The sequence below is a fragment of the Callithrix jacchus genome, chromosome 3 (genome assembly GCF_049354715.1).
Source record: "Callithrix jacchus isolate 240 chromosome 3, calJac240_pri, whole genome shotgun sequence".
Lineage (NCBI taxonomy): Eukaryota > Metazoa > Chordata > Mammalia > Primates > Cebidae > Callithrix > Callithrix jacchus.
Genome location: NC_133504.1, coordinates 89084184 through 89101687, shown reverse-complemented (window position 1 = coordinate 89101687; position 17504 = coordinate 89084184). Strand labels below are relative to the sequence as shown.

The window sequence follows — 17504 nt, the reverse complement described above, 5'->3', positions numbered from 1 at the left end:
TCAACCAAGTGAAAACCTATTAGTTTTACAGTTAATTATCTTGTGGGAAAGATTGATTTAATTTCCTGTTTACAACTTTACGGAAAGTATAAAGCATGCTTTCGTGGTGGGGTTTAGAATTAGATAACTCCAGAACATGTATGTACTTTTTCATGACTGGAAAGAAAAGTAAAATAAGATCTTAAAAACAGTATGTTTGATACTTAAAATAGAAAACTAATTAAAAACAGAAATATTTAGAGAGAAAAGCCAGTAAATGGAGATCCAAATAGTACCCCAAAATAATCAAATGACAAGTGAGTATTGTGAACGTTTTTGGATTTTAATAAAGAAGCAAAATATGAGGAAAGGGAAATAAAATAACATTTTTGGGAAAAAATGATTTCTAGATATCTAGCAAATGAAGATAAATACAATCTCCATTTACTTTCAGTAGAACTAATGAAGAATCTTCTAGGAATGTTGCATATTGGATCTTCTTGAAGAAAATTGGTTAGAAAACAAAACCTCTGACCTTCAGACTTAGAGATCCTGGGTCCTTGTCATTTCTTAAATTATGGAACAGGTTTCCTGCACCATACATTCCAAATTATGGTTCTCGCTGACCATATGATCCAGACTGAGCTGATAAAACTACTATACCTGTGAGTGTAATGGAGCCTAAATAGGGATTTATGGTTTTCTTATAGGAGAGGCATGTAAGCAAATAAAGAATTATCTAGAAATATCTTATCCACCCTTTAAATTGTAGAGAAAATGAAGAACAATCCCAACCAGTGGATTCTTGACTATAATGCCCACCTTGTCTTCTCTTGTGTTCTCTTGCATAAAGCTTGCAGTGTGACTTTTCTTTATTTTTATTCGGAGAGGGTGGTTTACGTGGAGGTGGAAAGTAAAGAACTGTTTATTCACATCTATGCAACGCAAGCCAAATAGCAAAGGAGAAAGTGCGTGCTCTCTCATTCAGGAGTATAAATCCTGCTGCTTCATACTTAGGAGGAAGCCAGGTGTCTCAAAGCCAGTGGAAGAAAGCATAAGGGCTGGGCACTTGGACCTCAGCCCAAACGCTGCAGAGATCATCTTCCACGGGAATGTATTTGACATCAGGAAACCACTGTTCACCGACTCTAAACTTGGCCAGGCCATTCCCAATGACTCGTGAAGCCATTGGTAAGTACAAGGGGACAGAGAAGGACAATACTGGTAGCCTTAGGCAGGTTCTGATTTTGTAATCCAAGAAATGCTGAGAAAAAAACCTACCACATCTCAAAGGAAAAGGAAGGCTGAACTATTCAGGGGCTGCAAATGAAAGACCTTTTTCTTGGTACTACCTTCTTTCTTGTGTATGACAGCTCATCACAGCACTCTTTCCTGCCCAGCCAGGATATCTTCTGAGAATCCGTCTCAAAGTAATGTTCCAAGGAGGCCTTACCAACTGGCTGAAGTCAACCTCAGACTGATTTCACATCCTTGATTTATGCTGTAGGATAGCGGCATTTCTTTATTGGGGAAAGCACTGTGCTGGACCCCAGAAGAGTAGGAACAGTAATTGCTTGTTTTTTTTCTGGAAGGTCTGCCTAATACCTTGAAAACATGGGTGTAGTACAAGTAGACTGTTATTTTCTGTGGAGAGATCATATGATAGATCTATGGAAAAGTAATGTCTTCCTCATGCCTGCCTTGTTTGCACCAGCATTCCAAGCGCTTAGCTGTCTTTGACATGTAGTTAATACTCAGTACATATGTGCTGAATTAATAAATGAATGAAAAAAATGGCCGGGAGCAGTAGCTCATTCCTTTAGTTCCAGCACTTTGGAAAGCTGAGGTGGGCAGATTACTTGAGCCCAGGAGTTCTAGACTAGCTTGGGCAACATGAAGAAACTCAATTTCTTATTAAAAAAAAGAATTAGTTGGGCATGGTAACCAGCTTCTTGTAGTCCCAGCTACTCAAGAAGCTGAGATGGAAGGATCAGTTGAGAACAGGAGGTGGAGATTGCAGTGAGCCGATATTGCACCCACTGTACTCCAGCCTGGGTGACAGAGTGAGACAATGTCTCAAAAAATTGTCAGCAATTCATGGTGACATGATTTTCAGGTGTTCCATGATCTGAATATGTTTAAAAACCACTTTGCCCTGCCAATTCCTATATTTTAGAGCAATAGTTCTTCAACTATAGCATGCAACAGAATTACCTAGAAGGCTTGTTAAAACACTGATTGCTAAGTCCTACCCTTAGAATTTCTGATTCAGTAGGTTTGCAGTTCCCACAAGTTCTCAGGTGATACTGTCGGTCCATGACTACACTTGGAATATTTAGGGCATAATTTCTTGAGATTAAGATGCCTTTTATTTGCTGTGGTGGATCCTTCTAACCAAATATCCTCCAAAAGATGGAGGACTTCATAAGAGCCACTGGTGTACATCGTAACTCATTAAATCATGTGAAACCCTGTGAGGGGTGTACTATGTTTATCCCCACTCTGAGGCAGAGATAATCTGAATAGTAAAAGAATAACCAGCTCTCGGACTCAGGGAGTCTGGCTTCAGAGTCTTAAACATAACATGATACTGACTTTTATGAAAAAGGCTGAGGTACAGCTCTCCAACCATGTAGTTCTGAGCAAGGTTGAGAAAAACAACTGAAGAGATTCCAAAGGCCTGTCTCATGGATCAGAAGAGAAGCAAGCAATGGGCTCTCTTTCCCTGCCTGTCTAGCTGTCACTGCTTAGGGCAAAGTGAAACTTCCTTCCTCAGAGGGCATAGCAAATGACTGGAAACAGCCTAGATGTTTCTTTATTTGAAGAGGACTGATAAAATGCACAACATAAAGGCACATTAGTTCAATGGATGGATCACAGCTGCCAAAAAAAAAAAAAAAAATAGGGAAGTGGTTTATGGACTAGTAGATAAATAGCACCAAGATGTATTGCTAATTTTTGAATAGGAAAAAGTAACACATTTGTGTTTGTCTACATGTGCATATTCTAGAAGGACACATACAGGACAAATAATAGTAGCCATCTGGAAGAAAGGGCACTAGGTGATTAGGGACAGGAATGGGAGGGTGGCGTTTTTCTTTTTCCTTATATATATTTTCGAGTTTTGAAATAATAAAATTATTAACATTTAAAAGTAGGTGATATGGTTTGGCTGTGTCCCCACCCAAATCTCCTCTTGAGTTGTAGTTCCCATAATCCCCACATGTCATGGGAGAGACCCAGTGGAAGGTAATTAAATCATGAGAGGTGGTTACCCCCATGCTGCTGTTCTGGCAAGAGAGTGAGTGAGTTCGAGTTAGATTGATGGTTTTATAAGGGGCTTTTCTCTCTATGCTTGGCACTTCTCCATCCTGCCATCATGCAAAGAAGGACATGTTTGCTTCCCCTTCTCCCATGATTATAAGTTTCCTGAGGAAACTTTCCTTTATAAATTACCCAGCCTCGGGCAGTTCTTTATAGCAGTGTGAGAATGGACTAATACAGTTGGTGATAGATTTTCTGTGATTTTTCTTATTTGATTACCCAGGGAAAATTTTCACCTTGGGTGCATTTCCTGTTCATTCCCAGAATCTCTTAGATCCTTTCTGTTTACCCAGTTAGAAGTCCATTGCTGCCTGGTGGGTTGTGTTTAGGGCTTGTGAAACATAGTTTTGATGGTGTGTGTTTCAGTGACTTTAAAATTATTTTTGCATTGTATGTAAATTACTAAATGTAAACAATTTGGAAGAAATAAAAAGCTTATTTCTCAGGAAACAGTACCTACTTCAATAATAATGGCACCTTACATTTATATAGCACTTTATTGCTTATAAAATCCTTTCACATGCATTAGGTCATTTATACCTCACAGCAGCTCTGAGAGGTAGCTATTATAGTTTCCATTTAATAGATGAAGAAACTGAGGCTCAGAGAGTTTCAGTAATTTGTCCAAGGTCACAAAGTTATTAAACAGTAGAGCCGGGGCTGGTACTCAGCTATTCTGACTCTAAAGCTAGTGAATTTTTTCCTCTGCCTCTTTTTTCCATTGTAAAAAGAGAAAAACTAATATGTTTTTTAAAAAAGAAAAATTTTGAAACATCCATAATGCCACGATTCCAACAAAAACATTATCAAATTTGCATATTATCTTCCAGGGTTTGTCATTGTGCCGACAACAGCTATCTAGTTACAATCATAATATATGTACAATTATGCATTCTGTTTTCCCCCCACTTTGCTTTACTACCCTGAAGCATTTTCCAAGTTGCAACATAATTTTCATAATTAGCAAATTAATAGGTTCATATTTCATCAAGAACGATACTACGGCAATCTGGTACTCTTTAAGATGGATTCATTTGATTTATTCATTCATTCAACAAATAATTATTAAGGCCCTACCATGTGCCAGGTCCTGTGCCAGCAGTCAAGGACATGCCAGCAAGAGGCACACACAGGGGAGTGACACTGACATGGCCTCAAGGTGAGGAAGCAGCAGGTCAGGGGGTTGTTACTAAAAAATACAAAACTACTGTAAACACCTTTGTGCTTCCAGTTTTTCTTGTTTTTTTTTAGAACTACTTTTTTTTTTTTAACACAAAGTGAATTATACTTTTATGGCTTAAAATGTCTATATTCCTCTACACTGCTACCAGAAATACATGCCTGTACAGCTTCATTATAACCTCACCAACACTGAATATTTTTGGTGGAAAATAATGTTTGTTAATTTTACAGCTAGAAAATGGTGACCCATTGTAGCTTTAATTTGCATGTCTTTGCAAATGTGATGTTTATATTTTTCCATAGACTTGTTTATTAATTGTATTTCTTCTTGTTCAAATTGTCTGTGTTTTGTCCTTTGCCTAATTGTCCACTAAGGTCTTATTATTTTCTTGTCTATGTATGAGAGCTCTTTATATAATTTATTTTAGTAATATTTCAATATCATTTAAAAATGGACTTGAACTGGTTTTTTTAAAAAAATTATACTCTAAGTTCTGGGATACATGTGCAGAACGTGCAGTTTTGTTACATAGGTATAAACATGCCATGCTGGTTTGCTGCACCCATCAATCAACCCATCATCTTCATTAGGCATTTCTCCTAATGCTATCCCACCCCTTCCCCTCATCCCCAGTAGGCCCTGGTGTGTGATGTAACCCTTCCTGTGTCCACATGTTTTCATTTAAACTGGTGTTTCACATTGTAAAGATGATATAAACATGACAATTTGACATTTTTTACTGATTTTCTTTTTAGTCTATTTGCCTTTTCATTTTAATATTTATAATTTTAGAAAAATTTTAACATGAGCTCTTTCTTTTATTTTATTTTCCTTTTTTTTTTTTTTTTTCTCTCGAGACAGGGTCTTGCTCCATCACCCAGCCTGGAATGCAGTGGTGCTATCAAGGCTCACCACAGCCTTGACCTCCCAGGCTCACTGCAGCCTTGACCTCCCAGGCTCAAGCAATCCTCCCACCTCAGCCTCCCAAGAAGCTGAGGCTCCAGGCCCGGCCACCATACCAGGCAGCTTTATTTTTAATTTTTTGCAGAGATGGGTCTTTATGTTTTCCAGACTGGTCTCAAATTCCTAGCCTCAAATAATCTTCCCCCCTCAGCCTCCAGGCTGGTCTGGAACTCCTGCGCTCAAGTGATCCTCCTGCTTCTACCTCCCAAAGTGCTGGCACTATAGACATAAGCCACCACACCTGGCCCCCTTAATTCTTTTATTATTATTATTATTATTATTTTATTTCCATGATTTTTTGAGGAAAACGGGGTATTTGGCTACATGAGTAAGTTCTTCAGTGGTGATTTATGTGATTTTGGTGCACCCATCACCCAAGCAGTATACACTGAACCCACTTTGTAGGCTTTTATCTGCCACTCACATTCCACCCTTTCCGTCTGAGTCCCCAAAGTCCATTGTATCATTCTTACGTCTTTGCATCCTCATAGCTTAGCTCTCACTTGTAAGTGGGAACATACGAAGTTTGGTTTTCCATTTCTGAGTTACTTCACTTAGATAATAGTCTCCAATTCCATCCAGATTGCTGCAAATGCCATCAAATGTGATGCTTCCAGATTTGTTATTTTGCAGTTAAGACATACATTATTTTGGTAAAAAATTACACATAATTTATATATCTAATTTTTCTATTTAGGAGAAGAAACATTTTTTCTTCTACCTAATCAATTGACTTCTCTCTCAGCATATAAGTAATATATCTCTCTTCAAAAATTTGTATTTTGTATCTTTGGTAGCTATTCAGGAAGAAATTAATCAAAGATTTAACTGGTTATTATTGGCATACTGGAATGTGATTGATTTTTATGTTTATTATGCATCTAGAGAGAGAAAATATTATCTATGAAAGTAAACAGCTTTTTAGTGAATTTTTTTGGCTTTTTAAAGTATGCAATCATGTACCCTTCACAAATAATTTTATTTGAATCTCATTCTGATAGTAACGTCTGCTTAATTTCTTAAGATAACATATCTAGGAAATGGTGAAACTGGACCCAGCACTGGAATCTGTTGGAGAGATGAGTCTGTGCTCAGATGTCCTGTTTATTCAAGAATGTTTCAGGCAAGCTCAGGGCAGATCTGGCAGGTACAGCGTGGCCTGCTGTGGTAGGCATGGACCCATTGCTCTAGGCTAAGCAAATCTCACTTCTCAGGGACTCATGGGATCGAGGTAGTTGATTTCTAAGAATCTGACCAACTCGAAGATACTCTGAAATTGAATTACATTGGAAAGTTTATCTAGAAAGCATCAATTTGGGGCAGACTTTTTAGATAAGAGAAACCGAGTGATGAGACTTGCTGGAGGAAGGAAGTGTGTGAGGTTGTTAGAGCAGCAGTTATCACTAAGAACAAAGAATTGATATAAATATCTGCTCTTCCTTTTGTTATGCTGTGTGCCAGGGCAAAATAGTTGCCTCTTGTTTGGGGGTTCTTCCACACAAATCTGTGTAATTAACATTCTTGTCTAGATGGTCTTATCTGAGAAGACTGAAAAGTTCATGTATCATTGCAGTGGTGTTTTATTGTATTAACAGCTTATTGTAACACTCATTGACCCACTACTGGAATTCTGTGTAAGGAGAGTGAGCCAGGCATAACGGTAAAAAACAGAGAAGAGGGATAAATGAGCAAGTCAGTGGAAAAAGAGGAAGAGATTTTTAAAATGACTTATCAATAGATACATCCTGCCTGTAATCCCAGCACTTTGGGAGGCTGAGGCGGGCAGACCACTTGAGGTCAGGAGTTTGAGACCAGCCTAGCCAACATGGTGAAGCTCCGTCTGTACTAAAAATACAAAAATTAGCCAGGTGTAGTGGTGCACACCTGTAGTACCAGGTTCTCAGGAGGCTGAGGCAAGAGAATTGCTTGAACCCAGCAGGCAGAGGCATAACATTAGGCTTAAGACTGTACTCTCTGGAGCCAGACAACCTAGGTTCTTATTCCAGCTTGCCACTTGACAGTTATGTGAACTCAGTTTCTTGGTGTTCCCATCTTTAAAATGCGGGATAATATGATTTACTTCAAAGAATTGTTGTGAAAAGTAAATGAGTTAAATAATGCAAAGGGCTTAGAGACCATCTCAGGCACATAGTAACTGGTCAAGTTTTATTACTATAATAGTTCCTAAAAACATTAAACATATACACCAGATTAGTCACCTTTGCAAAATGTTCTTTAGCCAGGTGCAGTGGGTCACGTCTATAATCCCAGCACTTTGGGAGGCCAGGGTGGGTGGATCACCTGAGGTCAGAAGTTTGAGACCAGCCTGACCAAAATGGAGAAACCCTGTCTCTACTAAAAATACAAAATTAGCCAGGCATGGTGGTGCATGTCTGTAATCCCAGTTACTTGGGAGGTTGAGGCAGGAGAATCACTTGAACCCACTAGGCAGAGGTTGGAATGAGCCAAGATCACACCACTGCACTCCAGCTTGGGCAACAAGATCGAAACTCTGTCTCCAAAAAAAAAAAAAGATCCTTGTTATTTTTCTACCCCAGTGTTCTTGGAGGGTGCCTTTCTGAGGTGGCTCCTTGAGTGCCTCTGTAACCTAAAATTTAGGTGAAACCTTTTACTGTTAGAATTCAAAGAGCCACATTCCTTGGGTTATTTTATATTTATGAGACTTAATTCCAGTTTATGTTCCAACTTGCACATTACATTCTTTACCTGATTTATTGCTACTTGTAATAATACCATTTATAACACTTTTCATCCTTAGTTCTCTCAAGTTTTACATACCTCGATTCATTCCAGGTAAGTAAGTGGGTGGTAAGTAGCAGAATCTCTCATTTTTCAAGCAAAAAACCCTAAAGGCACAATAGTGAAGTGACGCCCAACAAATTAGGGGTAGAGTTGGTAATAAGATGATGGGGTTGACTCATTACTCAGGCCTCTGAGCTCTGAGGCACTCTCACAAAATAGCTCATTTCTTTAATAGAGTTGAGTTGTGGGGGACACAGACTCTGTGGTCAGACAGATTTGCATTCAAATCTGCTCTACCATATACAAACTGTAGAGTCTCGGGAAAGTACCTTGAATGCTCTCAGGTTCTGTGTTTTCCTCTGTAAATTGGAAGTGATAATTTGGTCTTCTTTTATAGGCTTGGGGTAGGGAAATAGGTAAGGAAGTGGTGGATCAAGTAACACATAAGAGACGATCAATGATTGTGGTCTTTTCTGTTCTTTGTGTCTTTCAGGCCATCTTCCCTTGAGCTCAGACCATTTTAAACAAAGCCTCTTGCTTAAATCTTTGAGTTAATTTTATAAAGGGAACAGTTAGCTTGACCTTCAGTAAAGTGGCTTCTGTTTGAATTCTGTTCCTCATCTATCTGCCATTGCATTTTGGATTATGTAGAGTTGCATGATCTGGCCCTGTGTTACAGGAGTTGGAACAGGGGGAAATGTGGAGCATGGTAAAGAATACTGTGGCTGGCAGGAGGCTGAGGCAGGAGACTTGCTTGAACGCAGGAGGTGGAGGTTGCAGTGAGCCGAGATTGTGCCACTGCACTCCAGCCTGGCAACAGAGTGAGACCAAAAAAAATGAAGAATATTGTGGTTGGAATTTTCTAAACTCTGGCACATCAGAAACACCTGACATACTATACAGATTTGTGGCCCCACCCCTGAGTTTCTGGTTCAGTATGTCTAAGGTGGGACCTGAAGATTTTTGTTTTTAACAATATTTAGGTGATGCTGATGAGGCTGGTCTGGGCCCCACACCGTGAGAATAACTGGGTGAGGATATGCTGTGTGAGGGAGACCTGCAAAATCTCAATGGCTTACAACAACAGAGGTTTACTGCTCATACAACATATCCACATGAGTCAGCTTTTTCTGCAGACTATTATGTTTTCGTATAGTCAGCCTCTCCAAGATGCTAAGCTTCTAAGCAGCATGGTCACCATTTTGAGTTTATGTTTTTGACAGCATTTAATTCAGAATTCAATTCCCAAAGTAGACTTCTTGAGCTATACTGAGAGAGGACGATCAACAGATTTCTGGCTTTTTATTTCATGCTACTTTTTAAAATTGCTCCTTCCATATAGAAGTCTGAGGTCACATGGGCTTTTAGCGAGGGTTTTCAAAATAGGACTGATCTGTGAATCAGTAAATTAAAAATGTAAAAATTAATACATATGCAATATGTACCTATTTAGGTACACCTCGTATTGTTCAAACAAAACAAAAACCCTAAACCATCTAAAGGGAGGTGAGAGCAAATAGTCTAGTGATGAGAACCAATATAGTTACTATTTTTATATCATAAGTTTCACTCTGAGCTTCTGGTAACAATAAGAGAAGTGTGCTGGATTGTATAATTATGTCCTCACCCCTCACCCACCCACTGGCTTGATCTGTTCCACCACCATCTAGTGTGCTTCGCTTTCCAGTTTCCTTTCTCTCTGCTGGCCCTCAGTTGCTGCTTATTGTCTTCCTCAAATTCCTTTCCTGGCTGTAAGAAGTTAACATTTCTTATTTTTATTTTTCTTATACTATGTCCTTGAATTCTAAGTGAGATGTATGTATTATTCTGGCTTTAACCCAGTGACCTCTACTAAATCACTCCTTCAGGGAGGCTGGGAGGGCAGTCTATCTTCTCCAGTGATCCTATGAGTGCAGGTCATGCTTGGCATCAGAAAGGTCACTTGGCAGGCAGCAAGGCCCGTGGTAGAACTCTAGTTCTTCAAGAGAAGAAAACCAGACTGACATAAGTGCCAGACCCTAAGGGAATACAGCTGTGCCAAATTGGTTTCCTCTTGAGTGTCGTGGCTTCCTAGAAAAAGATCCTGAAGTCACTTCTCGAGCCTGCAGGAAAGAATGCTGTGATCAATTAGTGACATCTGCTGAGATGTTTTCTATTCCTGCATTTTGTAGTAAGCCAACTACTAAGATTATATCTTAGGCCCAATTAAAAAAAAGACATGGTCCAGAATTGGGTTATATGTGAGAGTTTGTTCTCAAAAACAAGAAAGAAGCCCAGTTCCTAGAACTAGGCTAGCAAAGGACTAGACATATAGATTGATTTACTACTCAGTCACCTGAATATTGAATTGGGACTCTTCAATTATAATATATCCTACTGGTTGTGGGGCCTAGAATAAGGGCTCAGGCTATAGTCTGTGGTCTCCTCGCTCAAGCTCGAGGGAAGAAAAGTTTTGGGAGAGCCAGGCAGTATTGTTAGTAATGATATTAGCTAGTAGACACTTCGTGGTTTGCCAACTGGTGCCCCTTAAGGGTATTTTGAATACAATGGGACCTCCCTTGGAGTCTACCTCTTGGGTCCCCTCTGGCTCTCCTGTGAACAGGACGATTTTCCCACTCCCCTAATCATCAACATCCCATGACCAGAAAAACAACAGCTTCAAGATAGAAGAGACATAAGCATTTATTAAATTAATCTTTTTATAATATTTAGTATCTACTAATCAGGAGACCTAGATGCTAGTTCTAGTTCTGCTAATAACTCACTGGTTTTGGGCAAATCACTTAACTTTGCAGGGCTTCAGTTGTTTTAATTTTTAAAATAAGGGGCTTCGGTTGATCTTCATGATGGATTCATGCCCACAAAGTTTAATGAGCTTTGATTTAGCCTCCCAGGAAAGTGTTCAATACATTTCATTTATTCTACAAATGTTCATTGTACATCTATTTGGAACTGGGCAATAGGCTGGGCACTAGGGATACAAAGTCACCTAGTCCCACCCTTCCCCCAAGAGCTTGCAGTTTAATGGGGATCAGTGTGTAATCACCTTGAGCAGAGAGCAGTGTAACTGCTAAGAGCACAGGTTCTGGAGCCAGCCTGCTCAGACATGAATCTCAGCTCATGCGTTTCCTGTGTATGACCTGGTCAACTTTCTTAACCTCTCCGTGCCTCCATTTCCTTATTTTCAAATGGGGTCCATCTCATTTGGATGATATGAGAATTAAATGCGTTGATAAACAACTATAGATCATTGAAACGTTTTCTGGATGGTATTAGACAAGTGAGTTTTTAAAGAGTGATATTTTGGGAGAGTCTCATCTCTCAGTCAAACCAGGGCAACTATCTTCAAAGGTTTTATAAATTAGGCATCTGTGTAACATTTCATTTGAAGAAAAGTTTCTACTGCATATGCAAACAAACACAAGAAGTTTAAATATCAAGGCTTCTGGCTTCGTATAAGAGAATAGTTTCTTGATTAAAATTATGTCTAAACTCAGGCAGATTGGATCATACCTGGCTACGATCTATACTCTTACAGAATCATCATGGATGATGGAACTGTCCACAAGACTGAGGTAAGTAACTATTACCCTGCTTGAGAATCACCAACTCAACAGGGCATGGAAAGCCACATGCCCAGCTCCTTCATTTATGGAAGGAAGGGGTGAAGTGGTAACAAAAGCTTATTAGGAAAGACCCTGCTCTGGCCACTGGGTTTGGCCCTTTCTAGACCACTGTGTCCTGGGGTTTGCATGGATGGAATACTTAGAGTCTGATTTGATTGATTGACTCGAGTTTAATGTTTTTCATCATTAATATTTCTGAGTGTACTTCTAAAAGATAAGGACTTTAAAAACACCCACAATACCATTATCACAAGGACAGTTCACACTAATTCCTTAATGTAAAACATCCAATTAATGTTCAAATTTTGGACTTTGACACAAGGTTTAAAGTCAAGCTGATCCGGTTTTTGTGACCTTTGAAATATTATATAACCTTCCTGGACCTCAGATTCCTTAGCTGTGACCTGGGGAAGAATCTAATATCATTAGAGTTGTGAATATTGGATAAATTTTATGAAGTCCTAGTATGATGCAGTGTATGTTAAGCATTTAATAAACCACTGTTGAGATGGTGGAAAGAAGTGCCCGGCACATGGCAGATACTTAATAAGTCTTACTTATTAAGTAATACTAATAGCCAGTATTACTAAGCAAACAATTTTTATATAGTAAATGCTAGGTCCATAGACAGGAGACCATGCCTAAAGGGCTAGGAAACAAAAACCTTACAGAAGAGGTGGTAGTAACAAGGCAGATGGACAAGACCAAGTGGGGCAGGGAAAGGGCACTCCAGATGGAGGGAGAACTGAACTAAAGGATGGGCAAGCCACTGGCTCCCAGGTGCCTTTCTAGAAAGGGTACAAAAATACCTCTAGAGAATGAAATATGATGCCTGTAGTTTTCCCACATTATTATGGGGAAAATACCTCTAGAGAAAGAAATATGTTTGGCTGTAGTTTTCCCACATTATTATGTAATGGGTAAAATGCAAAGTGGTCTGGCTCCTGTTTTGGACATGCAGTCTCTGGTTCTAGTTTTTTTTTTTCTCGAGACAGAGTTTCACTCTTGTTGCCCAGGCTGGAGTTGAGTGGTGCAATCTCTGATCACTACAACCTCTGCCTCCTGGGTTCAAGAGATTCTCCTGCTCCAGCCTCCCAAGTAGCTGGGATTACAGGTGCACACCAGGTGCCTGGCTAATTTTGTATTTTTGGTAGAGATGATGTTTCACTATGTTGGCCAGGCTGGTCTCAAACTCCTGACCTCAGGTGATCCACCCATGTCAGCCTCCCAAAATGCTGGGATTACTGGCTTGAGCCACCGTGCCCTGCGTAATCTCTGGTTCTTAATTTGAACATGTCACAGGGGAAAAAATTGCTGTGTATAATCTCCACTGTCTTCAAGGAGGGTGAATCTTGGTAACTAGATAATCTTTTGTTTTCTAATGACAAATTCCTCAATCTCAGTATAAAGCATTAAGTATGCAAACTTAGAAAATGAAACTGGGAAAAGTGAAATAGCTTTACATAAAAAGGGAGAGATGGGAGAGGTACCAAGAAGATGAAGGAGAAAAGGCAGTATGCTGGAAGGGAGAGAGAGAGGAGACCCCACCCCTGGGGATGTGGGAGCTGGGGAAAGGCACACAGTGTCCTTAAGCTGATTTCTGCTTTGGACTTTTGGAGTTCAGTAAAGCCAATTGGCCCCTTTTCAAAATTTTTAAACACACAAGAGATACAGGATTTTTAAAAACAGTTATAGTAAAATAGTAATAAAAAAATTTTAAATCACATTTGTTTGGGGGGAAGAAGTGGTGAATAGGTAGAGTACTGGAGATTTTTAGGGCAGTGAAACTATTCTGCATGATACTGTAATGGTGTAGCCACCCAACTGGTTCCTCTGGCCCGCTGCATGGACAGCTGATTTATCAAGACAGGAATTGCAATAAAGAGTAATTCCCACAGAGCTTGCTGTGCAGGAGACAGGAGTTTTATTATTATTCACATCAGTCTCCTAGAACTTTTGGGGATCAGAATTTTTAAGGATAGTTTGGTGGGGGGTTGGGGGCCGGTGAGTCAGGAATGCTGATTAGTTAGGTCAGAGATGAAATCACAGGGAGTCGAAGGCTTCCTCTTGCCCTGAGTCAGTTCCTGAGTGGGGGCCATGAGACCAGATGAGCCAGTTCATTGATCTGGGTGGTGGCAGCTGATCCATCAAGTGCAGGGTCTGCACAATACCTCAAGCACCGATCTTGGGTTTTACAATAGTGATGTTAACCCCAGGAGAGATTTGGGGAGGGTCAGAATCTTGTAGCTTCCAGATGCCTGACTCCTTCACCATAATTTCTAATCTTGTGGCTAATTTGTTAGTCCTCCGAAGGCAGTCAAGTCTCCAGGCAGGAAGGGGTTTTGTTTTGGGAAAGGGCTGTTATTATCTTTGTTTCAAAGTTAAACTGTAAACTAAGTTCCTCCTAAAGTTAGTTTGGCCTATGCCCAGGAATAAACAGGACAGCATGGAGGTTAGAAGCAAGATGGAGTTAGGTCAGATCTCTTTCACTGTAATCATTTTCTAGTTATAATTTTGCAATCGGGGTTTCAGTGGTGGGTAAATGATATTATACATGTCAAAATGCATAAAATGTACATCACCAAAAGTGAACCCTAATGTGCACTATGGACTTTGGGTGACAATGCTTTCTCAATGTTGGTTCATCAATTGTAACAAATGGTTACTATTCTGGTGCAAGATATCCATGGTGGCGAAGGCTAGGCATGCATGTCGGGGAGGGAACATGGGAACTCTGTACCTTCCACTCCATTTTGCTGTGAACCTAACAGTACTTTAAGAAATAGTTGGTATGTTTTTAAAATCCTACATTTGTACTATACTAATAAATACATTTTTTTATTAACACTTAAGAAGCTCTAGCACTGAGTCTAACTACCATCATTCAAATTAGTGATGACTATAAACAATATTTCAAGATATCCAAAACTATTGTAATGCGACATGAAAATGACTCTGATTTCTATTGGTGAAAAAAATCACAAGTACTGCTAATTCTATTGTGGTTTATTACATTGATAATGAAAGGAAATGCTAAATTTCAATTACAAGTAATTGAAAATGAAGATGGAAATTATTTTCCATCCCAGCTCAGTGACCACTTCCTCAAATGTCATCCAGGACACCCTTCGGGGAGGAGGGTATCCTATGGATCCCCGATTACGGACGCTCTGTCTAGACCTAGAATACAATTGGTCCAATTTCCTTATCTCAAAGACTATTGCTATGTTCCATTTTTGTCTTCTAAGGTTTTAACAACTCATCTGTTTTTCTCTTTGTTGTCTGGCAAGTAATGCCAGTGATTTCTAGAGCCAGGTGACCCCCTGCATATTCCCAGTGTCTTCTGAAATCAAACCTGCCCGTGACATGAACTGAAGCAATGTCCTGAGACATTGTAGCTTATTGCTGAGAAGAAGGAGGGAGTACCACTTATGGGATCTTCAAACTTCCTTTTTTTTTTTTTTTTTTTTGAGACAGAGTCTTGCTCTGTCGCAGGCTAAAGTGCAGTGGCACAATCTTGGCTCACTGCAACCTCCTAGGTTCAAGCCATTCTCCTGCCTCAGCCTCCCAAATAGCTGGGACTATAGGCATGCACCACCATGCCCAGCTAATTTTTGTATTTTTAGTAGAGGTGGATTTTCACCACGTTGGCCAGACTGGTCTCAAACTCCTGACCTCAAGTGATCCACCTGCTGTGCAGGAGACAGGAGTCTCCCAAAGTGCTGAGATTATAGGCGTAAGCCACTGTGCCCAGCCTGGGATCTTCAGACTTTCTAGTTGTCCTTTCATGTTGGGTGCTGGAAAGATGTCTCTCCTTCGTTGGTTACTAATAACAATTTGTACTGTGTTTATGGTACTTTTGAACTTCAAAAGATTTGGCCAGTATTAATAGCTAATGATACTTCAGTTCTAATGTTGACTTGTTGAGGGTAGGATTGCTTTCTCTGGTGAATGTTGCCCCACTATTTCTGAGATCTTATTGAGGTGAATAAAAGGGAAATATGCCCAGGGACAATTAAACTATTGTTGACCCAGATAGTGTCTACTACTCACATGGAAGATGTGCCCCTCAGGCTAGTGATGGCATATAACTATGTGGATAAATGAATCCATTTCTTCCTCACTGAACCCCAAATCCTCCTCAAGACAATATTCCTGGTGATATGGACAGGAGGCAGGGAAATCCTGGGTAGAAGTGGACAGCCCCCAGTGAGGGCCACACCCTCAAGCCTGGGACCATGGCCCAAAGTGACAACATGCATTCCTGTTTTCCCACCCAAATGTTGCCTTTTACAAGACCACCCGGCCTGCCCTCCCCTTGATTCTGTACCTAGAAAATCCCCAGGCTCCAATGGCAGAGGTGCACCAGAGTGGCTGAGAGGCAGAGTGGAGCAGCAGAAAAGGAGAGAAGAGAAGAAGCAGCCAGACATCAGAGAGAAGCAGCTTGACTTCAGAGGGAAGTTTGACAGTGGGACTTTGGAGAAGAGTTCAGCTGAGGATGGCCAACTCTGCGGTAAGTTCACCTTCCCACTTCATCCCCTTCCCACTCCCCATCCTATTAAGATCCACTTCTACCGCTCAGTAATATCCTTTACATTTGCCACCTCTCAATTTGTTCATGCAGCCTGATTCTTCCTGAACACCAGACAAGAACTCGAGTACCAAGAGGGTGGGTGCAAAAGACTGTCACCCTGATGCTCCACTAAGCTGTTAAACACTTAAACCATCCATGGGTGACAAAGCTAAAAGAAAACACTGTAACACACAGCCTCTGGGGCTTCAGGGGTCCCAGGTAGCCTACTAGATGCTGCTGTGGGGCCTCATGGAGTTCTACTGCTGCCAATGCCCAGAAGCACTCCTCCCGGTCCCTGCCCCTGCTCACCTGCATGCTCTCCCTCGCCTGCCCCCCACCCCCCATGAGGGGTTGAGAGCTGCAGGCTGAGTAAAGGAGCCAACCCCTTTGTGATCCCCGCAAAGGGGTCAAGGGAACTATCCCGTGTTTCCCTGGCAGTAATGGGTATTAATAAATTAAAATAAGTACTTGCTAAAGATGAAATATATTTGCTTCAACTTTATGCCTGAAAAAGTGTTACTGTTAAGTAGTCATTTATTTATCTCCATTTTCTCCTGGATAAAGCCTAGGTTTCTTGTTATGGCATTCAAGGCCTTCCGTGAACTCATCCCAGCTCATCTTTCCACCATCATCTTCTACCTCAAAGCCAAACTCTATGCTCCACCTTTTTCTAAAAGCAAACTGATCTCTCACATCCTGTTCATTTTGCTCAGGCCAGTCTTTTTACGTGGCTTTCTCTTGCCTTGTTTTACTCCATTCTTTGTACCCCTAGGCACATATCTCCCCCCAGCCAACCCTTCTTGAAGCCAATCCTTCTGTTATTCACTGCTCCCTCCTGTGTACTTGCGTTATAGGCTTCTTATGACCCCTTTGTCTCACACTGCCTTGAGTTGTCCTTAGTTATGGACCTCTCTATTCCTAGGTGGGCTGTAAGCCCCCCAGTGGTTGGGGACCACATTCTGTATTCCACCCTAACACCTACTTGCATGTAGAAGACACTGGAAAATGTTTATATGAAAGAATGGATTATTCTACATTGTTCACCCTTGAATTCCCTTTGAACTGTGTTTATGATTAACAAACACTAGAGGAG

The 17504-nt window shown here is 40.5% G+C and overlaps 1 long non-coding RNA gene across 1 annotated transcript in view; it reads left to right on the top strand.

Annotated features, from left to right (window-relative positions):
* Positions 1-4881: 4881 nt before the first annotated feature.
* The window catches only part of LOC118152226 (uncharacterized), a 38007-nt gene continuing 25384 nt past the window's right edge, over positions 4882-17504 (top strand). Inside the window, exon 1 of the long non-coding RNA XR_004740744.3 lies at positions 4882-16351. This is a non-coding gene — a long non-coding RNA (uncharacterized LOC118152226). The remainder of the gene's footprint in view (positions 16352-17504) is intronic.